Genomic DNA, 12,500 nt, shown 5'->3' on the forward strand with positions numbered 1-12,500 from the left:
TTTACACCAAAGCAGAGGCTGGTAAACACCCGACTCTTATATTGTATTCCACCTTCGGGCTTCAGTCTCTGTGAACTGCACTTCAGCAACAACACTTGCAATAGCATATAAGATAAGGTAAGATGTACTATAGGGGGCAGAACAGCCTGTGTATCCCGACAGAAAGCTACTGGGTTCGATCCCCTGTGTTCACAGTCTACCTGTGGGCATCTTTGATACCAATCCCCCCTACCTGCCAATTATAAAACGTGTCCTAAATTAATTCACCATCAGTCGCTAGGGTGCTAGTTTGATCCCCAGCTCTTTCTTTGAAGTATTGATGCGTCCCTGAGCAAGACACCTCACCCTAAGTGCTCCCGAAGAGCTGGCTGTCGCCCGTCGGTGTGAACGTGTGAATGCATGGTTCGCCTCGTGCCCACTGCACCGTCCGTCAAAGGACGTCGGATGCAGTGGGCCTTACGCCTCGTGCCCACTGCTCTGACAACCCTGGAAAGCTCCCCCATCCGTCAGCCACGCCTTCTGAGTCCTTTGACTCACGGTGCAGTGGGCACGATGCGTAAGTCACTTTGGATAAAAGCGTCAGCAAATCCCCTAAATGTAGATGTAAATGTATATTGTGAAAAGGTGAATAGTGTTCAACAGCAGAGGTTATGGTGAACCTATTTACGAGCAAACCTTCGGACTAAAGAGGAAACGGCACCAGCTGACCCTAGCTTGGTTCACGTGGGTCATCACCACAGGTAGACCAGGCTAAGGGTCCATCATCGGCTTCACACCCTCTGTGCATTAGGGGCGTTGTAGTTTTTACAAGACGTCCCGCTGAGCAGACGTAAATGCAGAGGACGTGGATGGGCTTTGATGACGCGCCTGCCCGTTTTCTTTTGAATATTCATGAGCGGCTGATGAATGAGTGAGCACGGCCGAGTGCTGCAATCAGGGCAATGTCAACATTGGTTTAACGTAACAATCGATGAGTGATTGCGCCCCTGCTGTCCGGAGACGTGGGCATCATTGGAGTGGGAGAGACACTTAGACTGAGGGTGCTGTTAGGTTGTATAGATGTAATATATTTATTAAGCTATGGATAATTGTTATACAACGAGAGAATGTATCTGGATTAGTCCTGATGCAAATGACCCTTGAAGAACCATTGAGAAAGGGTGGTTTAGATTACATCCGCACGGAGCGTGTTATGACTATGGCCGTGGCAGATGGAAGATACATTTATAGTTTTATTTTTGTTTAAATGCGATACTCCCTGAATTAGATCAGAAGCCTGATAACTACAATATGATTGCGCCAAAGGGGAAATAATATAAATATAAGAACTGTCACGTGCACAGCAATTTAACCTAAGCTCAAGAGGACATCCCTACATCAAAATATAAAATGAATGCAAACTTAGTATAAAAATGTGTAATATATGAGTAAATAGGGACAGTTATCGTTACCTTCCAGTCTGACTGGTGTATATATTTTTTATGATTTCATTTCATGACATCTTTTTTAAGCAATGTCGATAAATATGTTTATTGCTCAGATGCAGCTGTTCATTGCTTTTGTACTTTTATTTTGTAGTTGTTGATAAAGGTATTTATTCTTGCTTGGACAGCTCCGGTTTGATCCCCACTAGTCCACTAGTTCAGTCTACTACCTTCGCCCTGGTACATCAAAGTAGCAGACCCACAATCAGTGCTATGACTGAAAACTGTGATTCCCATACGAGAACACCTTGGTGACGAATCAATATGCTTTTGTTTGCATCGATCATCCCAGTATCATGTTCCTACCTACACTCAACGTACACCTGTGCTTTCACCTTCCCCTGTGTACGAAGCCTATGCAAGAGTGCTGTGTTTAGCAACAGTTAGCCACCTACCTTCCACGTGTTAGCCAACGTGCTCCAGAGAGGGGGCTGCCTTCGACCGTAGGGCCCGATGAGAGGGTAGGGAGGGCGGGGCAGAGGGTCGGGTCGGGAGGGTTGGAGGCTGTAGGGGTCCCCTATGGCTCCCCCCCAGGCGGTCTGCTGCTCGTCCCCCTGACCGGTCCTCCATCGCGTGGGCATGTTCACGTAGGGCTGGTACATGTTGGTTGAGGTCGGCCCGGGGCTCCTAAGGGTTTAACCGTGAGAGGTCAGAGTCACAATCTGAAAGATCAATCCTAACTGGAACCCCGTGGCGACTCGTTGTCGGTACACCCTGACCTTCCGCGGCGCTAACATTAGCATTCACCCTAAATCATAACCGAAAAAATTGCCACGGAGTTTAGTTTTGAATGTTTGATTTAAAATATACTTGTTGACTGTTGATGCTGGACTTTTGATTCAAAACACAACTCTTTTATTCCACTTTTGAGAGCCATGACAAATGACAATTTCAGTCATAGCAGTTCTAATTTGATCGTCACAGAAGCCAGCTAATTGGCTATTGCCAAACCAAGTATGAAACAGTTAAACTTTTACTGCATTTGATTATATTGAAGACAAACATAGACATAGCATCTGTGTTGTGTGCATACAGAGTAGTCTACCAACAAAATGAAACGGTTTTAGGAAAACAAATTATTGTAGCGTTAGCTTTGGGACCTGATTCCCATATCAAAAAAAACATTAGCACAAGGTTAAGCATCCAGTTACCTTGTTTCCGCCAAATTATTGTAATAAGTCATAAATCCATGATGAGGCTATTTTAATGTCTTTGTTACGAACAATCTACGTGTACATCAATGGTAGACAGTTTACAGATTACGACGGAGACCCCAGTCTGCCTGCATTACAAATCTCAATGATAATGGCTAATGAAGTTAGCATTAACCCAAATTACAATACACGATAACTAAATGGTCAGTTATCGGTTGTATGTCCATCCAGCTGGTCTTTGTGATTCACCCCCGTCTTGATTGATTTCATTCCCATTTCCTTAACCTCATTTAACTTTTCATTTGAATTTCCCATGAACTGGATCAAACTTTAGACAAATGCTGCATCATGGAAAAAGAACGGTGTGATTAGCCAAACAACGGGCATGATGCTTTTGATCAAAGGAGGTTTTAAGTCGCACAATGAATGGCTTGATAGATTGACAAAAAGGTCAACTGGCTTGTTGGCTCAATTCTGCCCACAAGCTAACCACTTTAAATAGAAATGGAGATTGTGAATATAACTCTATTTGTGAACCCCTAGCAATACTACAGTAGTTCCTACGGGGGGAAGCATTGTATTTATGATTTATATATTTTCCATTCATTATTTTTGCATGATTTTTTGCAAATATCAAACAAACTGTATCACAGAAGCTATTAACTAGGAGACTCCTGAATCTTTAGTGACAGGAGTCGATATAGAGGATTTTAGGCCTAATGTAAAACATTAGGAAAAACAACAGGTTTTTATAAATAGAGAGAACTGTGTTTTGCTGACGTACATTGAATTCCTTTAAAAATACCCTCATTATCGCCCTGCCATTCCCAACAACAATTTACGGTTGGTGAAGAGGTTTTGGCCACACTCTTTGTCTGTGGTTTGTGGGTTCCTCTGTTAGACCCATGGGCAAGGCATCTCTTTCTTCCGCCGATATGGACAGGCAATAACACACGAAAGGGACGCTTTGTGTTTTTTCAAAATGCCACACTTCTTTTCTCTCTAACGACCCCAACTAATCAACTCGCCTATCCATGCACTTCCTTACGGTCTCCTCCAAATCCCAACAATATACACAGAGAGAGAGAGAGAGAGAGAGAGAGAGAGAGAGAGAGAGAGAGAGAGAGAGAGAGATGATTGGAAGAGGAAACAGTAAGGTCTTTATGGCCAGAACACATTTTTAGAATACAACACATAAAACACAGCAACAAAAAAAATAAAATTGCATTAGGAACAGGAAGGACACCCAAAGTGCAGTACATAAAATACACTAAAACCCAAACAGTGGGCTTATGAACGATGGCCAATCTAGTCACATGACCATAACCACACCACCCCCCCCCCCCCCCCCCCCCCCCCCGGCCCGAAAGGGTTCAAATCAAAACCAGATGTCCTCAGTCTACCTGAAGTCAATCTAGAGTAGGACGCCAAATCCTTATCCACTCAATAAAGGAACCTGAGAAACAACTTTGGATAAAAGCGTAATCCTAATGACAAAACATTTCGATTATTGTTATTCTTGCTGTGTTTTACTTTTCTCCTCCAAAAATGGGTGAAATGGCCTTTGATTCATCACGACAACACCACGTCTAAAAAGCAGTGGGTGGTGGTGGTCACATGGTGTATGACATCACTCGTCGGTCCCCTGGTTGACAGTGGGAAGAGTCAATTTATAGCCTGCTGATTGAAGCCCAGGCACTTTGGGTATTAAGAACTGGCTGTCGATGGCGACTTTCCCGCCATCGACAAGATAATCGTAAGCGTAGGGACGTGATATTCATCACCCAGCAGTGGTTGTTCCACCCAAGAGGGTGGAAAGAGCTACTGTGTGTGAGTATTTTTTTTACTTTGCTAAAGCTCTGAGAAAACAGCCACTATCTAAGACACACACACACAAACACAACAAAAACACACACACAAACAAACACACTAACATACAGACACACACACAAACACCACACAAACACACACACACAAACACACATACAAAGACCAACACACAAACAGACACACACACACACACACACACACACACACAAAGACCAAAACACAAACAGACACACACACAAACACACACACACACGTACAGTACACTCACAGAACAGAAGGGCAGTCAGTCACACAGATTTACAGAACTCTCAGGCACAAAAACATGCAGAAGAATAAGCAGTCTTTCTCATTCACACACACACACACACAAACACACACCCACACCCACACACACACACACACAAACACACCAACTTAAGACATTAACTGCCTTGGCCGTGGTCAAACCCCTCTCCATTCATCACCACTTGAGATCCTCTCAACATCTCGGTCATCCTTTTTCAAACAACGAGGCGGACAATAAAGCCTTTAAATTTCCTTAATCTCTCTCTCTCTCTCTTTCCTCCTTCCTCTCTCTCTCTCTCTCTCTCTCTCTCTCTCTCTCTCTCTCTCTCTCTCTCTCTCTCTCTCTCTCTCTCATTCTCTCTCTCGCTCTCTGTTTCTCTCTCTCTCTCTGTTTCTTTCTCTCTCTCTCTCTCTCTCTCTCTCTCTCTCTCTCTCTCTCTCTCTCTCTCATTCTCTCTCTCGCTCTCTGTTTCTCTGTCTCTCTCTCTCTCTCTCTCTCTCTCTCTCTCTCTCTCTCTCTCTCTCTCTCTCTCTCTCTAACCTCATCCACGGTAATCTTTGTCTCTTTCATGTATCCCAGCATTAGCTTTGAGCTGCTTAGTTCCCCCCCAGTGCCACCCCCCCCCCCCCCAAGTTGTCCCTCGCAGGGTCCCGTAGTCGCCTCAGTGGGTCAGAGTAATGAGGTGGGATCCCGTTAGCCCACCACCAGCGGGGGGCGTCCAAACACACTCGCCACCAAACAGCCATACAGAATAATGTGTGTATGCGTGTGTGTGTGTGTGTGTAACTGTGTAACTGTGTCTGTGTCTGTGTCTACTTGTTTGTGTATGTTTGTGATGTGTGTGTTGTCTGTGACTGTGTATACTTGTTTGTGTATATTTGTGATATGTGTCTGTGTGTGCGTGTGCGTGTGTGTGTGTATGATGTGGCAACCCGGCCCGGGCCAATTAAGGAGATGCAGAACACCTGAGGAACAGGTGGAGAAGCAGGCTGGCTTCAATAGCCTGCTTCTCAACTCATTCGGGGCTCTCCCAGCCCTGGAGCTCCTGTACGGAGAGACCGGTCCTCGTGGGTGACGGGGATTCCACCTACGAAGGAGGGGACCGTTGATTCCTCCCAGGTTTTTACGTTCTTTTGTGTTTTTTCAGCAAGAGACTTTGGGCCAATTGCTCTGTCAGTTAGCATTGCTGCGCTTTAAAAACGTACTCCTTTAAAACGGAGGTTTCGGAGTTTAACACGCAGCTGCGCACGAGGTTGAACGTGATTACTGTGTAACGACTCGTACAGGGTCAGCTGATTCCTAGCTGACTCGGTTTAAACTGCTTGGAAATAAGTAGTAAGTACTCTGATTTCTAGTATACCCCAGACCACATGCAGTCTTAACTTCATGGTGGATGCATTTGTGCTATAATTACCAACAAAAACTTAATGGGAATGTAAAGTGAACTTTAATATAATCAAACTATAATAAATAAAAACGCTAATAATGTTGACATGTATTATGAAATAGTCTAGGCTACTTTTTGTGGAAATCTGGGTCTGGAATCTGCCCTCACCTACGTCAATCAATTACTTGTCATTGTTTTCTCTTGGTGTGTATACAAACGTGATTACTTAATTAATTGAAGACGAACTAATGGGCCTATGCAAGTAATTAGTGGTACAATTGTATATTGCATTCAAACTAATAGTGCTCGCTTGTTCAAAAACTATGGTGGGCAGTATGTGCCAAGAAGTTGTGTCATGACATCCAATAATACCTCATCGAGTCATTCGAGTGATGATGAGGTTCGTTATTTCAAACAAATGTCAAACTGCATTGGATCATTAGTGTCAGCTAATGATGTATGAGTAATTACTCCTCGAGCAAGTTAGTGAATTATTTCAGTCATCATTCACGCTGGCTTAGAGTGAAAATCGTTTTGCATTTCCTGTACCACGTAGTGCTTTTTGTCCCTCTCAGCAGTTCATAGACCGGAAGAACTTGGAAGCCTTCATGAAGCTTACCCATCCTATGTAACCACATATTAATTATTCTTCGCTCAGGAGGATAAGTGAGATTTTTGGCAGAGATCATTTTACACCAATGAGGACTTATTTATGAATACGTCGATTTGAGGTAATAAATTGCTTAAAATATTACAGTGTCCCTTTAAGCATTGACCTTTTTATTTTTCGTTGAACGGTACGATCCTCTGTGCGTTCATTTATTCTTTTACATACAAATAATCGAGTTTTAGTTGGGCACTTTAAGCAACTCCTATATTGTAGTCTGTATTGTAATGAAGGCCTACCTGGTGTAATAAGTGTAAATGCATCATACCTATTAATAATAATTCATAAAACGAATTCTGTGTGTGTGTGTGTGTGTGTGTGTGTCGGTTATGATGGAGCCTTGTTTCATCCGGCGGCCCATTCACACCCTACGGTAAATACGGATACGGACCATTTCGTCCGGTCCCGGAGGTGTTTCGTCCGTCAATGGGTCCGTCGCCTCTGAGTTTACGAATCCGGAGTACTCCGGGAGAAACGGAGCAATACCACCGGAAATCGAGGTGGCAGTATAGAGTCAAAAGTCAGACCATTCGCGAAAATAGATAGAGTAGTATAATATCTGATATGTATATATATTAGATTTAACATTTTATACTTATATTATACTATATACCTGACCTTTTAATTTTATTGTTCCCCTGCTTTGGCAATGAGTTGTAACTGGTCATTTAACAACATTTTGAGGAGATAATCTAAGGTTTGGTTGGTGAGGGGTGTCACATGCCACCGCACACCTTTTGCACTTTTTTTTTGCCGATTTCTGATGACACAAAGCAAAATCATCTCTACAGATGTCATGGTTGCGATTGTCGATGCCGGTCATTTGTGAAACGACAGTCACTGCCCTCTAGAGGATTTATTGCGTAACATCCATAACAACGCTGAAACCAGACAGAGGTATGAAGGGGACCTATTATGCTTTTTCGACTTTTATGACCTATAAACGTTGTTATAATGATTGATAGTCATGTTTAACCATACTTAAGTGTCAAATAAGGACGTACATGCATTTCAACGTATTCCCTGCTGACAGTCTGGGGTGGCTGTGCAGAGCGCTAAACACTCAGACACAGTGGTGTAGTCCAGGGTATACGCGGGTATACGGCGTATACCCACTTATTTTTCAGTCAGCATTGCGTATACCCACTTCTAAACCCCCCCAGATGCGCACCATTCAGTAGTATCTGCAAGCGAAATCGCGCACTTTTCCCCGGTGAAGCCATGACCCACGCTACTCTGCCACTTATTGGCTAATACTCGCTGCCTTTACTGATTAGATTGGTTAACTGTAGGCATGACGACGAATGAGCCAATCGGAGGGAGAGAAAGGCGGGTCATGCCGAAGTAATTTTTCGCGAAAGACAAATTTACTTTTACAAGTTTACTTTCAATGATTTTCTATAATAATCTGGTAAAATGAAGCGAACCAATATCAGCCAGCAGCTCAGCAGTTAATGTTAGCGATCGTACACCGGTACAGTTACCGTCGACGCCCGCTCTGCCCCCCGCCCCCGTCGGAGAGGAGGCTGTTTGAGACCTGGTTGAAGAGCCATCGTGCTGCCTCTTCTGTGCGTTCTAGACAGTGCAGTGTGAAAACTCCTGCAGAAAGCAAGTCTGTCTGGAATTTACTGTAGTATGATCATGGTTAGAAACCCAGTACTGGGCTCAGAGAGCATATCGATGTGTTGTAAATGCAATTTTTATTTTTTCTTTGTAAACTAAATATTGTTGTTTTGTTACATATTGTTTTGTTGAATAATTTGAACGATGATGTTCAATCATCATATGATATTTATATTGATATTATACATATCTAACGAGATGATTGTTGTGGAAGAGAAATAATCTAATGTTTAATCTAAGGTGAAATATGAATAAGGATGCATTGTCAAAAGTAGTATGTTATTTAAATAAATGTTCAAAAAGTTACTGAAACACCATGTTTGCCTCATCTATATTTTACATTCATGCTGGCTGCCTGTGTGACCAGTAATACCTACAAACTGCTCCTGATCAAGTCATGTTAATTTCAAAATAGTGGCACACTCTATGTGTTGTGAATCAGCTGTTCAAAGACACTGTTTACAAAATAAATTACTGATTTGCCATGTGAGAGAACAAGTGTCATTCCAGGAATAAGGAATAGTTATCTCTCACTAGTCTGTGGGCCAGTATTTGTTTAGTCATTTTATAATCCTTCCTCCCTGAGATCAAGCAGCAGAAATGATGTGCCAATGTAAGTAAACTAAAAAGAGTATTCTCAAATATCACTGTTTCTAAAAAAGGGTGTTTTTCTGGGCTGCGTTAAAAAAAGGGCAAACATTTAGAGTATACCCACTTCTCCAGGGGCCACTACACCACTGCTCAGACAGCATTTGCATTCACTTGTTCACATTTCCGGGAAATCATCTACGTAGAGGCACTCCTGCCGCGCCCCCATATGCCTGGTCAAATCTGCATGCGCGCGCGCTTCAAGGAAGGTAACCAATCACAACGGAGTTGGGTTGGCAGGAGGGGGGCGAGGGGGCGGAGAAGGACGAAACCGAGCGTTGACAGAGAATGCTGAAAGCGCCCAGATGAGAGGAAGAGTTTCCCGAAAATCTACATCGTTTTTTGTGTATGGTTAAATATGACTATCAATCATTATAACAACGTTTTTAGGTCATAAAAGTCGAAAAAGCATAATAGGTCCCCTTTAACACACACATAATACGCCCTCTAGTGTCTGATGTGAATTTCTCTGAAGACGCAGCAATTGAGATCAAGGTAAAATGCAGCGGCAGGTTAAACCACAAGTAGGCCTACATATGACACAGCAATGGAGCTTATCGTCACGTGACTTCTTGAGTTTAAAACCGTGTTAAACTCTAAAAAGTGGCTAAACTAGCGACAGAGCAATTGCCCCTTTATGTTTGAGTTTGGGATTAAACATGCCTTTTTGGCTTTTGCCCATCAAAGTTGCGTCCTGTTTCGGGAGGTGGTGGTTCGCTCACCGTGCCGGGTTGCCACAATGACTATGTATACGTGTGTGTGTGTGTGTGTGTGTGTGTGTGTGTGTGTGTGTGTGTGTGTGTGTGTGTGTGTGTGTGTGTGTGTGTGTGTGTGTGTGTGTGTGTGTGTGTGTGCGCCATCTATACCTCTCACTTAACTGGACCAGCCCCCCCCACCCCACCCCATTCATGTCGCCATGCTGGGGAAAGGTTAACGCACGCTAACTTTGATGTGGGGCCCTTGATTCAGACAATGTTTATGATCTTCCAAAGCCAGGGCACTCCCAAGACATCCCACCTTGTGTCTGAGTCTAAATGTGTCTGTCTGCGTCCGTCTTCATGCTGAATATGCCTTTGTTTCACTCCGGCTCACAATCTCTCTCTGTTTTTGTCTCTGTCTCTGTCTCTCTCCCTTTCTCGCTCTCCTTTGTCTGATCACTGTCTCTCTCCCTTTCTCCCATCTGTCTCTATGGCTCTATTTTTATTTATATCTTTATGGATCACTCTCTCTGTCTTTTGTTTCTATCTTTGTGGAAATTCATAAATATGCACCAGCAAATAAATTAATTAATATATGAATAAACAGTCAACCTAAATCAATGCCCATCAATTAATACATGATTCCTTCATCATGTCATGGAGGCTACTGCCTTATTAACCCATTCCGATAATTCATTTTAAAACGTATCACGCATCACAGTATTAAATGCATTGTCTTAGTGAGCTGGGATTTATTTGAGCTTGTTTTACACATATCAGCCACAAGATGGCAGTACATGCAAACTCTCTTTTATAGTAATTCACGATGACTTTGCTGTTTCCTTATCCTTTGTTGTAAATGGGTTTGTTTTAACTGAAACAAAACAATAAGGAACTGTGGGCTTTTCTTAAGCTTTGTGTTTCTATTAAAATAGATCAGCAATGAGTCATATTATTTGTCAGCGATGTATGACCACATCAGTCATCGACGAGCCTTGTTTTCTCAAATTGAACTGCGCTGTCGTGTGCATGTTCTAGTGCCATGTGCAGTAGAGAGAAGGTAAACGCTTACATTTGCACACTGCCCGCTATTTGCACCCCTTCACCAAATAATACTAAATATACATGTCGGCACCTTAATAGGTCCATGGTCGGCGCACATCTCCTCAAATTCGGCTGCAAATATGTGGCATTTGGCACACAGACACCAATGTACATATAATAACACTCCTAAACAAACCCACACTCTCACAGTTTTATACACTCGTGTGCATGGCATTTGAATTAATCGTTAACAGCTAGCGGGTGTACATGTCCCAGGCTTCTGAATAAACCTATGATGATCCTCCACCTGTAGCAGGTAGAGGATGGTACCTCATCAGCTTGGAAGTTCTGAAGCCCTGCATGCTGTTGTTACACTGACACATACACACACGCACACGCGCGCACGCGCGCACGGATACATTTCAACACAAACGCAGAGATACCCATACAAACATACATGCATACACGCACACATGTATTCTCTCAAGCACACACATACACACGCACGCACGCACGCACGCACACACATGTATGCACAAAGACACAAACACACAGCAAACACACACACATGCACAAAGTCAGAAATACACTTTCAAACACAAACACGCACACAGACATTCACTCTCAAGCACAAGCGCACACTCACACACATGCATAAAGAAAAAAACTCACACAAACATGCACACAGACTAACACTCTCAAGCAAACACACACATGCACACACAGACATACAACGCATACATTCTTTCAAACGCACACACAAACACACAAATGTATATGAACCCACACACATGCATGCACACACACATGCACAGATACATGCACACACACTCACACACAGACATAGGCTACACTCTCAAATTGATGCACACAAAAACACACACGCTTTTCCTCAAACATATGGGCACGCATAAACAAACACACAATGACACGAGTGAATAGTGGTGCTCTGAGTTGCGTGACGGGCAATGCCAGTTTGGAGAAGTGCAGCGGGTTGGCTTTGGTATGATGTAAATAATAGTCTGGTGACTCCGAATGGGGAACTTTTCTCACGAGAGTAAGACCCGTGAGGGGATTCCTGCCCAGTCATTGTGCTCTCTGCTGATTTGATCATAAAAAAGGCTGGCAAGGGATGTCTGGAAGAACATCAACAACAGCACTGCCACCACTGGCGGGAAATGGCTTTGTTTGGGTTTTTGTATGTTTGCTTGTGTCTGTGAAACCCCCACTTTATGGTAACAATTATTCACTCACTCAATCATGGTGTCTGTCAGCTCAATGGAAATATTGTCTGGTATTTAAATAAATTGACTGTAAAATGTTTACATACATAATAACCTATTTTATTTGTACATTATTTTATTTTTTTCCTGCTTTGGAAGTGTCAATTTATGATTGCCATGCCAATTAAGCCCTTTGAAGTTAATTTATACAAATAGATAAATAGAGAGATAAATGGATGGGGAAATATTTTTACTAAATATAAATAATAATAATAGTTTTAAAACAGCAATTCAACTTTTGAATTGCTGTTTTTAAACAATGCTTTTAAATATTGACAAAAATGACATTCTCATTCATAGAATTATATTGTTGGAAAGAAAAAAAATTCAGGTTTTAAAGCCAACAACAAAACCGATCATATTGTTTTTGAACCAGCATTAAAGATTCTACTATCC

The 12,500-nt window shown here is 42.7% G+C and overlaps 1 long non-coding RNA gene across 1 annotated transcript in view; it reads right to left on the minus strand.

Moving 5' to 3' along the window:
• LOC115532522 (uncharacterized) overlaps window positions 1–12,500 on the minus strand; it is a 20,698-nt gene that overhangs the window by 7,972 nt on the left and 226 nt on the right. The window contains exon 2 of the long non-coding RNA XR_003974060.1: window positions 1,880–2,111. This is a non-coding gene — a long non-coding RNA (uncharacterized LOC115532522). The remainder of the gene's footprint in view (window positions 1–1,879; window positions 2,112–12,500) is intronic.

Source organism: Gadus morhua, chromosome 19, assembly GCF_902167405.1.
Source record: "Gadus morhua chromosome 19, gadMor3.0, whole genome shotgun sequence".
Classification (NCBI taxonomy): domain Eukaryota; kingdom Metazoa; phylum Chordata; class Actinopteri; order Gadiformes; family Gadidae; genus Gadus; species Gadus morhua.